This window comes from Pelodiscus sinensis, chromosome 1 (assembly GCF_052426305.1).
Source record: "Pelodiscus sinensis isolate ZL-2025 chromosome 1, ASM5242630v1, whole genome shotgun sequence".
Classification (NCBI taxonomy): Eukaryota; Metazoa; Chordata; order Testudines; family Trionychidae; genus Pelodiscus; species Pelodiscus sinensis.
The window spans coordinates 1,667,067-1,680,065 of NC_143052.1; the positions used below are offsets into that span (position 1 = coordinate 1,667,067).

The following is a 12,999-nucleotide window of genomic DNA, read 5'->3' on the forward strand; positions in this document are numbered from 1 at the left end:
ACTGGCCCCGAGATGCCGCCAGTCCCACAGCGAAGGCCCCAGCAAATCTCCCAGCCCCCAGGCTCCCGCCCCCAGTGCTGCCTGCCCTGCTGGGAAGCTCTCGGCCTGCCCCCCTGGAGGGGAGGAGGGGCCCCCCGCCTGCACCACCCCAGCGAGGTCTCGCCCGCCCTTCCCCACAGCCATGGGGCGGGGGGAGGAACTGCCCAGAGAGCGACGGGACGTGGCGGGGAGGGCACCACGGAGAGCGAAAGGCGGCTCCCAAAGGCCGGTGAGCAGGCGGGATCCGAACCCTCCCGCCCCCCACGGGATGCCAGGGCCTGTGGCAGGGCTCCGTGCCCAGGCCCCCCTGAGCCGGGTGGAATAGAGCAGGGGTCTGGGGCAGCGCCGGGAGGGCAGATCTGGGCCAGTTCTCTCCCAGCCACTCCCCAGCCACAGGCAAAACACCGGCCCCCTCCTGCTCCCCTGTGCCCGGGCTGGAGATCCCCCTGCGCCCTCAGCCACGTCACCCCCTCCCAGCCACGCCCCAGCCACAGGCAAAACACCAGCCCCCTCCTGCTCCCCTGTGCCTGGGCTGGGGATCCCCCTGCGCCCTCAGCCACGTCACCCCCTCCCAGCCACGCCCCAGCCACAGGCAAAACACCAGCCCCCTCCTGCTCCCCTGTGCCTGGGCTGGGGATCCCCCTGCGCCCTCAGCCACGTCACCCCCTCCCAGCCACGCCCCAGCCACAGGCAAAACACCAGCCCCCCCCCCCCCACCTGCCCTCTGGGCTCCTGCCACGAGACCAACTGGCTGAACCGCGTCCGGGCATCCTGCTCCTCCCCAGCAGACAGGCTCAGGGCCGCTCCCCGTCTGGGCTCCCGCTGTGTCCAGACCCAGCTCTGGGACAACGGCGCCATCCCTGGCCATCCCAGGCTGCGGCCCCTCCCGCGGGCAGACTGGGAAGATCCTCTCCCCCCTCAGGCTGCTGCGGCTGCCACACACGGACAGACCACGGAGGCAGCCGCCTCCTCGTCCCCGCCCCCGGCTGGTCTCACCCCTGGAAATGGAGTCAGCTTCTGTCCCACCGACTCCCTCAGGCTGCCCCGGTCCCACAGGCCCAGCCATGGTCCGAGGGTGATTTACCTCTGGACCTCACCCAAACCAGCTCGCTGGGCCCCTCCTTGCGAGCCAACCGTGAAAGGTTTTACAAATGCAAACGGCTGAGCGTGCGCCTGTTAAAGAAAGCCCATTCCCTGCATCAATCAGTGCCAAGGGCCTGGTGCCGGCTCCTAGCAGAGACGGGACAGGCTGCCGGCTTAGAGGTCCCTGGAGCACGTCCTGGGTCAGGATGGGTCAACGAATCCAGCCAGGGCTCTGTCCTTAGCACAGTGACCTGGACACAGTAGAGGGTTGGGCCAAATGAAATCTGATGAGGTTCAACAAGGACAAGTGCAGAGTCCTGCCCTTGGGACGGAAGAATCCCAAGTATTGGTACAGGCTGGGGACCGACTGGCTAAGCAGCAGTTCAGCAGAAAAGGACCTGGGGGTTACAGTGGATGAGAAGCTGGAGATGAGTCAATAGGGTGCTCTTATAGCCAAGAAGGCTAATGGCATATTAGGTGCATTAGGAGGAGCGTTGCCAGCAGATCCAGAGGTGTCATTATTCCCCTTTATTTGGCTCTGGTGAGGCCACATCTGGAGTGTTGTGTCCAGCTCTGGGCCCCCCACTTCAGAAAGGATGTGGACGCACTGGAGAGGGTCCAGCGGAGGGCGACCAAAATGCTGAGGGGGCTGGAGCACATGACCTATGAGGAGAGGCTGAGGGATTTCGGCTTATTTAGTCTGCAGAAGAGAAGAGTGAGGGGGGATTTGCAGCCTTCAACTTCCTGAAGGGAGGTTCCAAAGAGGATGGAGAGAGGCTGTTCTCAGTGGTGACAGATGCAGAACAAGGAGCAATGGGCTCAAGATGCAGTAGGGGAGGTCCAGGTTGGATAGTAGGAAAAACTCTTTCCCTAGGCGGGTGGGAAGCACTGGGCTGGGTTCCCTAGAGAGGGGTGGAGTCTCCATCCCTAGAGGTGTTTAAATCCCAGCTTGACAGAGCCCTGGCTGGGCTGATTGAGTCGGGTTGGTCCTGCTTTGGGCAGGGGGCTGAACTCGGTGGCTCCTGAGGGCTCTTCCAGCCCTGGGTTCTGTGATTCTAAGGTGCTTCTGGAGTCAAGAGCAGGACCGACGACAAAGACGGAGGAGCCCTCAGGATCCTGCTGATTACGCTGCTGTAATACGACAGGTGGTCGGGACACCGCTGAGAAGCTCAAATCAGGGCAAATTGCTTAGAACCTGGGCTACTTCCAGCCCATAGAACCATAGAGCACTAGGACTGGAAGGGACCTCAAGTGTCATCGAGTCCAGTCCCCTGCCCTCATGGCAGGACCAAGTACTGTCTAGACCATCCCTGACAGACATTTATCTAACCTGCTCTTCAATATCTCCAGAGACGGGGATTCCACAACCTCCCTGGGCAATTTATTCCAGTGTTTGACCACCCTGAGGGTATGTCTACACTACCAGCCTAGTTCCTAATTCCGAACTACCGTTACTCCTCGTGGAATAGGAAGCCTAATCCGAACTACCTAGTCCGTGCCGCGTGTAGCCGCAGGCACGGAGTCCGAACTAGCGGACATTTAAAAATGGCGGCGCCCGGCAACATGCAAATGAAGCCCGGGAAATTCAAATCCTGGGCTTCATTTGCAAGTTCGGTTGCCTACATTAACCACCCTAGTTCGAACTAGGCTGGTAGTGTAGATATACCCGGACAGTTAGGAACTTTTTCCTAATGTCCAACCTAAACCTCCCTTGCTGCAGTTTAAGCCCATTGCTTCTTGTTCTATCCTCAGAGGCCAAGATGAACAAGTTTTCTCCCTCCTCCTTATGACACCCTTTTAGATACCTGAAAATGGCTCTCATGTCCCCCCTCAATCTGCTCTTTTCTAAACTAAACAAAACGCAGTTCTTTCAGCCTTCCCTCATAGGTCATGTTCTCTAGACCTTTAATCATTCTTGTTGCTCTTCTCTGGACCCTCTCCAATTTCTCCACATCTTTCTTGAAATGTGGTGCCCAGAACTGGACACAATACTCCTACTGAGGCCTAACCAGCGCAGAGCAGAAGAATGACTTCTCGTGTCTTGCTCACAACACTCCTGTTATTGCATCCCAGAATCATGTTTGCTTTTTTTGCAACAGCATCACACTGCTGACTCATATTTAGATTGTGGTCCACTATAACCCCTAGATCCCTTTTGTGACATATTGGGGGGGAACCTGCTAACTCTCTGGCTGCTGTCTGTAGCACCACCGAGCAGACAAGCGATGAGTCACTATGCAAAGAGGGTATCCCAACTGGTTTGGCCAGCTGACCCCCATGGAGAGAAATAAAGGAAGGTGGATGCTGCCCTGGCTGGGGGCAGGGCTGGAGGAGAGGGAGTTAGTTCCTGGCTGGAAAGGAGGGAAGAAGGAACTGGGGAGGGGGCTGGGATCCCCCCATCTCAAAGGGGGCACTGAGGCCTCTTAGCTCCAGCTCCTGTAACCAGATTACATCTGTGCTGTGCTGTATCCTGGAGGAGCAATAAACCACCCTCAATTCCACTGCCTGGTGGAGTCTGTTTGTGCCATCTCGGGGTGCAGGAGACGGGGGACCCCCAACGCGCCGTCACACTGGTGTCAGGGGTGGGATGCACTGCACCCCGTGGATGGAGCTTCCAGCAGCGAGCGACAAGGCGCAGTAGAAGCAAGAGCCCTGGAGCCAGGCGTGCTGGAGACAGAGCGAAGCGGTTCCCTGGAATCGTGGGGCGCTGCAGCACTAGACTGGTGAGTCTGCACCGAGGGGACCAGCGGGCAGATGGCCTACGCCCGACTCTTGAAGGCAGAGCTGGTGGGGCTGTGCAGAGAGAGGGGCTTGCCTGTGTGGAAAGCAACCAAGGCCCAGCTGATTGCCCAGCTGGAAGAGAATGACCAGCCACAGGGCCAGGATCTTGTCCCCAGGGGAAGCAGCCAGACCCCCCCTGAAAGTGTGTCAGGCTCAGAGAGGGGAAGGAGCGCTGGAACCCACCGGAGAGATGAGACAGCTTCCCCCAGGAGGCCTGCAAGCTGTAGCCCATCTAGGGCAGGGGCCAGACCAGCGGAGCTGCGGCGGCTGGAGATCCAGCTGCGGATCAAGGAATTGGAAGCAGAGGACCGAGAGAGGGAGCGCCAGGACCGAGAGAAGGAGCGCCAAGATCGAGAAAGGGACCGCCAGGACCGAGAGAGGCAGCGACAGCATGAGCTGGCCATGGCAGAGCGGAGAACCGGCGGGGCACCGGCTGCGCCAAGTGCGGATGGGTCCCAGGGTCCCAGGACTGCCAGACGCTTGGAGAGGCTCGTGGTGGCCCAATTGAAGGACGTGGGCGACATAGACGGGTTCCTCAGCTCCTTTGAGAGGGCCTGTGGACTGCAACGGGTCCCCCCAGCTGACTGGCTGCAGGAGCTCATCCCCGCACTGAACCAGGAGGTGACTGGAGTGCTCAGTCAGCTGGAGGACCTACAACCAGGGGATTACAACCGCGTCAAGGAGGCCCTGCTGCACAAGTCCAGGCTGACCCCCGAGATGTACAGGAAGAAGTTCCGGGGGGTACAGAAAGGGCCACGGGAGACCTATGTGGATCTGGCCTCCCGCCTGTCGCAATACGGCCGCAAGTGGGTGTCTGGAGTCGGAGCCCAGACCGCAGAGGAGCTGCTCACGCTGGTCCTGATGGAGCAGTTCTATGAAGCATGCCCACCCAAACTGAGGCTGTGGCTCAAGGACCGGAGACCAGAGAACCCCCAGGAGGCCGGGAGACTGGTGGATGAGTTCACGGAGAGCCGGTCCGGGTGTGAACGGGAGTCCCGGAGAGAAAGGGAACCGCGCAGAGACCGGATCTCGGCTGAGCGACGGAGGGAGTCAACTACGAGGCGAGCCCAAGGAACAGGTCGTCTGTGCCCCAGAGAACCAGCCAGGGCCTGGACAGAGACAGCCCAAAGCCTAACTTGCCATCGCTGTGGGCAAAAAGGCCACAAGAGGGCTCAGTGCACCAGGTCCCAGGACCGGGGACTTTCCAGGGTTAACTGGCTGGGGCGGGAGGAAGGGCAGGCTGCCCCAGAGGCAGGGGCTGGCAGGCAAACCTCAGCTCAGAGAGAGGGGAAGGAGGCTCAGTGCACCTCCCCTGGGAGGTCTGATTCAAAGGAGGTGGATTTCTCCATGTATCGGGTGGGGGCAGGACGGCCCCTGCGGAGCGAGTGCCTCATAACCCTGGAGGTGGATGGTAGGAAGGTGACGGGCTTCTGGGACACGGGGGCGGAGGTGACTCTGGCCCGATCCGACATAGTGGCCCCAGACCGGATACTACCCCACACGCAGCTGACCCTGAAGGGCATAGATGGGTCCCCGTTTAAGGTGCCTGTAGCCAGGGTGCATCTGAAATGGGGGGCGAAGGAAGGTCTCAAGGAAGTGGGGGTGCACCCGCACTTGCCCACCGAGGTGCTGATGGGGAATGACCTAGAGGAGTGGCCCCATGAATCCCAGCGGGCTCTAGTCACTGCCCGGAGCCCGAGCCAGCGGGGGGCTGGCAACCTGGGTCCAGGGAAGGACTCCTGGCAGCGTCCTCAGGGTCCCATCCCAGTGGACACGGGGTCCAGCCAGGCTGGGACTCCGGACCTAGGCAGAGGTGGGGGACAGGTCCCGATCCCTGCCTCGGCAGCTGAATTCCAGGCTGAGGTGCAGGCAGACCCCTCCTTGCAGAGGCTGAGGGACCAGGCTGGCCTCCGTGCAGCTCGGCCCCGGGGGAGAGGTGGCCAGGAGAGATTCCTGCGGGAGCGTGGGCTCCTGTTCCGTGAGTGGCTCCCCCCAGGAAGGCGAGGGCATGGGGGGGGTCCAGCGGCAGCTGGTCGTCCCCCGAAAGCATCGCCTCAAGCTGCTGTATTTGGCCCACGACGTCCCCGTTGGGGGCCACCGGGGGATCCGGAGCACCCGGCTGAGGCTGCTCCAACACTTCTATTGGCCGGGAATCTTTCCAGCCGTGCAGCGGTACTGCCGGTCCTGTGACTCCTGCCAGAGGGGCGGGAAGGCCCAAGACAGGAGGAAAAGCCAGAAAAGAGCGTCTACACTGGCCCCGATCCGCCGGAAAAAAGCCCTTTTCCGGAGGATCTCTTATTCCTACTTTGAAGTTTCCCAGCCTCTTTGTTTCCCAGCCTCCTTGCACTCGTGTGGACACTTTAGATAAGCAGCCGATTGCTCAGCCTTCTCCATTCGGATCAGGGTCCTCCCCTTTGCTCCTTCCTCCTCGTGTTTCTTCCCGGTATCTCACGTCCCCACCTACCTCGGGGCTTAGGTCGCTGTCCCTAATGAACCTAGTTCAAAGCCTCACTCGGCTTGCAAGCCTGCCCGCGAGATGCTCCTCCCTTCCTTCGCTAGGGAGATCCCATCTCTCCCTGCAGGCCTTGTGCCTGGACCAGCGTCCCATGGCGGCAGAATCCACATAGCGGCCCTGGGCAACCGCGCCTTTACTTCCCCATCCCACGAGCCTTTTCCTTCGGCGGGGAGGATGGGCGAGATGCTGACGGTACGAATGCCGACCCAGTCGGGGGGACCGGATCTGCGTGGAGCCAGCGTAGCAGGAAGGGAGGGGCGGGCCTGGTGTCCCTCGGCTGTCGTGTCTCTGGTGTAACCCAGATGTTGCTACATCCCAGGCACTAGCTCCCTGGGTCAGCGGGGACCCAGCCTCCTCTAGCCCCTGAGCATCAGTTGTGTAGGGACGCTCTCTCTTCTCCAGCAGGGGCCGACACCACGAGAGCAGAGGCTCTGGGACGGGTGGGGGGGGGCACAAGAGACCCCATGGGGTGATTCCTGGGAGGCTGACAAGGCCTCTGCCACTCGCCTCCTTGCTCTCTGGGGCTTGTCACTGCTCAGTCCTGCTGGATCAGCTCCCTGGTCTCCCCCAGCCCAGGCCCAGAGCTGAGATCCGCCCCCCCCAGCAATACAGACACCGAGTCTCATCAGGTCTGAGGAAAATGCAGTTTAGGACCCAGCTTCCTGGGATCCCGCCCCCCAAACGGGATCAGAACCCCACATGATTATTCGGCCAGCCCCCTTTAGCAACGAAGGGGGAATGTGAACATTGCTCCCCCCCCCGGCAACAATAATTTCCACTGGGTTTGGCAGCAAATGAAAGTGCTGTAGGAAGTGCAAGCAGGGGGTTCAGTGGCTGTAAGTGAGAACAGGCAGAGCACAGGGGATGACAGGCTCAGAATAACAGAAAACACGTCGCTCATTCGCACACTAAAACCTCAGTGCAAACGTGTCACCAGCTCCCCTGCACGGCTCTTCTTCTGGCTTGGCCTCCAGCCAGGGCGGTTCCTCTCCTGGGCTCCCGAGTCCTCCGCTTGGAGAGCCGCGCCAGCCATGGACCAAGACGCCGCTCGCTTCCCACGCTTGGAGATTCCCCCGTTGGGCGGGAATTCTGGTTCTACATCCCACCCTTCCAAGGGAAGTCGCCTGGCCGGCCCCTACCAGTTGGGGAGGTCACATGACTTCCTAGGGCCAACCACCGCTAGGACTCAAAGGAGAAAAGCTCCAAATATCTACAGGAGTAGGAGCTGATCCTGCCTCCTCCTGTAACTCGTATCCTGTCTGGTCACCATCGCGGCTCCTTCTCCACCCCTCTGCCTGCTCTCCCTTGGAGGGTTCCTACAGCAGGCAGCCGTCGCTCTGACAAGTCTGAACTTTCTCTGACTCCTTTTGGCACTTCCCATCTCTCTGATTCTTCCCAGCAGCCGACCATGGTCTGATCCGTATCCAGCCAGCGACCCCCGGCTGGCAGCCGCTCGCTCTCACCCGCAGCCTGTTTCCTCTGCTGTGTCCTGTGCTTGCCCCCTTCTGTCTCTCTCAGGGTCTGTCTACACTACAAAGTGAATTCGAACTAACAGCTGTTAGTTCGAATTAACTTTGACAGGCGCTACACATACAAACTGCTAGTTGGAACTTAATTGGAACTAGCGGAGCGCTTAATTCGAACTAGGTAAACCTCATTCTACGAGGACTAAGGCCTAGTTCGAATTAAGTAGTTCGAATTAGTGCTGTAGTGTAGACATACCCTCACTCCTGCATCCCTAGGAGAAAGGCCGGTTGCCCCTCTGGCGCTGCCCCTAGTAGGGGGTTCACTCCCTCACAGTCGGATCTTGCTTCTCCGAAGCACGCTGGGCCTTTCTGAGCCACTGTCATTGATGGGTTAATTTCCTTCCTAGAGCGCTGCAAGCCTCAAGCAGACAGTGAAGGCGACTCCTGTCACCAAATCAGCCTTTTGCTTCCCTCCCCCCCGAGTTTCTACCTTAAACTCCTCACTTACAGCCCCCTGGGCTGCCCTGCTCACAGCTGACCAGGCTGACTATTGGCTGGACTAAACCTCCTCCCTCTTCCTGACTGTAAGTTCTGGCAAAGTTTTCTTAAGTCGTAGGAGAGAGGCAATTCTTGATTCAGTCCTAAGTGGAGCACAGGGGCTGGTCCAAGAGGTGACTGTAGCTGGTCCGCTTGGAAATAGTGATAAGCATATAATTAAATTGAACATCCCTGTTAAATCTGTAATAAGAAAAGCCAAAATGGAGTTTGAAGAGTCGTTAGCCAAAAACTCAAAAAGTAACAGCAAAATGTTCTTTAAGTCCATCAGAAGCAGGAAGCCGGCTACACAACCAGTGGGGCCCTTGGACAATGGAGATGCTAAAGGAGCCCTGAAGGATGATAAAGTCGTAGCGGAGAAGCTAAGTGAATTATTTGCATCTGTCTTCGCCGCTGAGAACAAAAGGGAGATTCCCAACCTCAGCCATTCTTTTTAGGAGACAAAGCTGAGGAGTTGTCCCAGACTGAGGGGTCATTAGAGGAGGTTTTGGAACAAATTGATAAACGAACAGTAACAAGTCACCGGGCCCAGATGGCCTCACCCAAGAGTTCTGAAACAACTCAAATGGGTCATTGCAGAACTATTAACTGTGGTTTGTAACCTGTCCTTTAAAACGGCCTCTGCACCTAATGACTGGAAGGTAGCCAATGTGACACCAATATTTAAAAGGGCTCTAGAGGAGATCCTGGCAATTACAGACTAGTAAGTCTAAGATCAGCACTGGGCAAATTAGTTGAAACTATAGTAAAGAACAGAATTGTCAAGCACAGAGAGAAGCATAATTTGGTGGGGAAAGGTCAGTATGGTTTCTCTAAAGGGAACTCCTCTTCACTAATCTACTAGAGTTCTTTGAGGAGGGTCATCAAACATGTGGCCAAGGGGGATCCAGTAGATTTAGTGCACTTAGATTTCCAGAAAGCCTTTGACAAGGTCCCTCACCAAAGGCTGTGACGCGAAGGAAGCTGCCTTGGGATAAGAGGGAAGGTCCTTTCATGGACTGAGAACTAGTTAAAAGTCAGGAAACAAAGGGTAGGAATCAATGGTCAGTTTTCAGTGTGGAGAGGGGTAACTAGTGGGGTCCCCCAAGGGTCTGTTCTGGGACCCATCCTATTCAACTTATTTATAAATGATCTGGAGAGAGGGGTAAACAGGGAGGTGGCAAAATTAGCAGATGATTCCAAACTGCTCATGTTAGTTCAGACCAAAGCAGCCTGTGAAGAGCTTCCAAAAGATCTCACCAAACTAGGAGATTGGGCAACACAATGGCAAATGAAACTGAATGTTGATAAATGCAGAGTAATGCCCATTGGAAAGAACAATCCCAACTATACACAACTAGCCAATAGCCCGTCATAAGATGGGATTTTCGGGTCTCTCCTCCACATTTCTCTCTCCTCCTCCTCCTCCTGCCTCCCCCTTGCCCTCTCTCAGCTCTCCTTCGCCTCCTGCCTCTCCCTCTGCCTCTCTCTTTCTCTTCTCTTCCCCCTCCTGCCTTTCACTTGGGGGACCGCGGAGCCCAAACAGCCGCGTGCACCACTTGCTCCCATGCGGCGGCCTGACTGAGCGACGCAGAAGTCACCTGAGCACCACGGCAGGAGGCAACAGCGTCACGCAGAGGCAACAGCCAGCATTTCAGTGTTACAGTCACAGACATTGGGCTACTACCTATACGATATGATGGGGACTAACATAGGTACGTCTATTCAAGAGAGAGATCTTGGAGTCATTGTGGCTAGTTCTCTGGAAGCATCCGCTCAGTGTGCAGCTGCAGTCAGAAAAGCAACACAATGGCTGTGTCTAGACTGGCAAGTTTTTCCACAAAAGCAGCTGTGTGACAGGGTGTTCGCCCTGCACTGGCCCTTTAAGGACAAACCCCAGCCCTGAGCAGGGCCTGGGAGTTTAGCCCCAGCTGAGGCTGCTTTAGGTGATTAGGGCCCAGCTGGGAGCTATATAAGAGCAGGGCGGCTGCTCCCTGGGAAGGCAGTGAGGGCCTGGCTGCTGGGGGAGTAGGAGGCTCCCTGGAGCTAGGGCAGGGCTGGGGGAAGCTCTGGCCAAGCAAACCCCCAGACTGCAGGGTCTGAAGCACAGCCTGCTGGAGGAACAACTACCCCCGGAAGGGGGGCTCAGAGACTGACGTGGGCACTGCCGGAGGGCAGTGTATTGAAGAGGACGCCACGGCCTGGAGGAAAGAGGGAAAACACCACCAGAGGGAAGGAACCCGGCCAGCCAAAGACGCTAATGTCGAGGACAGACGGCCGGGGGTGCTGCGGTGGTGAGTCAACCCCCTCACAAGCTGCTTTTGTGGAAAAACTTGCCAGCTGTCTACACTGGCCGCTTTAATTTCTGCAAGAACAGTGACGATCTCCTGTAAGAAATCAGTGCTTCTTGCAGAAATACTGTGCTGCTCCCATTCGGGCAAAAGTCCTTTAGCACAAAAGCTTTTGCGCAAAAGGGCCAGTGCAGACAGCTGAGATTTGTCTTGTGCAAAAAAGCCCCGAGCGTGAAAATGGCGATTGGGGCTTTTTTGTGGAAAAGCGTCTAGATTGGCACGGACGCTTTTCCGCAGAAAGTGCTTTTGCAGAGAAGCGTCCGTGCCAATCTAGACGCTCTTTTCCGCAAATGCTTTTAACGGAAAACTTTTCCGTTAAAAGCATTTGCGGAAAATCATCCCAGTCTAGATGTAGCCAGAGTGTTTGAGTCCTTAAAAAAGGACTAGTGAATAAGACAGAGAACATCTTATTGCCTCTCTATAAAACCATGGGACGCCCACATCTTGAATGCTGGGTACAGACGTGGTCGCCTCATATCAAAAGAGATCTCTTGGCCTTGGAAAAGATTCAGAAAAGGGCCACAAAAATGATGAGAGGTTTGGAACGGGTCCCATCTGAAGAGAGATTTAAAAGATTTGGACTCTTCATCTTAGAGAAGAGGAGGCTAAGGGGGGGGGGGGGGGTAGGATAGAGGCCTATACAATTGTGACTGGTGAGGAGAAAGTGAATAAGGAAAAGTTATTTACTTAGTCCCCCAATATAAGAACTAGGGGTCACGAAACGAAATTAGTAGGTAACTGGTTTAACAAAAGGGTTTTTTTTTTTTTCATGTTGCACATCGTCAACCTGTGGAACTCCTTGCCAGAGGATGTTGTGAGGACCTTTAATGGGGTTCAAAAAAGAACTAGACGAATTCCTGGAGGTTAGGTCCTGTGACGGACCAGGCCGTGTCTGGGCACAGCTGAGGGCGTCTGCTCAGGGTGAATTGCTCAAATCCAGGTCTCCTTACAGCCCCCAGACTGGTGACCTCTCCAAACAGGCCACAAACCAGTCCCACAGAGCACTTCAGCTGCCTGCCTGAAGCCTCGCGAGCAAAACCCCTCCGACACCCCAGCAATATCCGTGCCCCAGATGGCCCCGGGCCTCATACACAGGGGGGGGGTCCTAGCACCCAATCCCACCTACCCCGAACAAGTTCTGTCCGGTTCCAAGAAACCAGCCACCGATCCCTGGTCAATTTACCCTCTGGACCTTACCCACAAATCACGCTGGGCCAATCCTTTAGCATCTAACAACTAAAGGTTTATTATTACAAGAAAGAAAAGCCTGAGAGTGAGGTTGTTAAAGGATAGTACGTTACATGCACCGAATCTCCCAGTTCTCGATGCAGGCTCTAGCAGAGATGTTACAGCTGCTGGTTTAAAAGTTCTTGTTGCACATCCTAGGATCAGGATGGGTTCACAGGTCTTCCGGGCTCTTCGATCCCTGCAGTGCTGCCTCTGGGATGAAGTGCTGAGCTGAGAACCAAGATGGAGTCAGCCACATGGCCTATTTATCCCTCCTTCTTGGTCCCTTCTTGGCTGCAGCAGGTCACCTGGCCAGCGACCAATCCCTGTGTTCCCTGCTGGCAGCTCTCAGGTGACAGCCCCCATTCTTTAGGTGTGTCCTTGGCCCATTGAGAGCCATTGTCCCACAGGGCCTCGCTAATTAGCATGTCCACAGGCCCGGCCCTGTCCAATGCTCAACCACATGCAGGGAAATATTCAGTATCCATACAAGTACATGCTAATAATTGCACACACAGACATTCTACAATCACATGAACAGCGTACATAGGATTAGCAGACAGTGAGCTCCTAGTCAACACCCCACATGGCCCCTTTTATACCACTTCTGGGGCCAACACTCCCACCTATGGGTGCAGCAGTGATCTGGCTGCTTCCCTCAAAATCCAGTAATGTGATACTCCCAATGCAAAATTGATGCAGGAAGTGATGCCAGTAACATCACTGAGGGCATCACAGGCCTCCCCATGTTCTGGCTCTGTGTCATCGCATGTTCTAACCCAATGTTAGAAACAACAATACAGAGCCGGATCAGTGTATGAGAACCCAGTTTGCCTAAAATAGGCTTCATTATTGCAAGGTCTGCCTATTGACAACCATGTCCTTGCACTGTCTCACCAACCCAAGGTAGAACTTGGTAAGAACCACAGCTACTTGGATCTGCTTCTGCGGCATGATCCCTAAGGGTATGTCTACACTACCCCGCTAGTTCGAACTAGCGGGG

General features: G+C 56.4%; 1 protein-coding gene across 2 annotated transcripts in view; it reads left to right on the forward strand.

The window, feature by feature from the left end:
• The window catches only part of LOC112547409 (C-type lectin-like), a 416,253-nt gene that overhangs the window by 231,588 nt on the left and 171,666 nt on the right, over positions 1–12,999 (forward strand). The window lies entirely within an intron of this gene.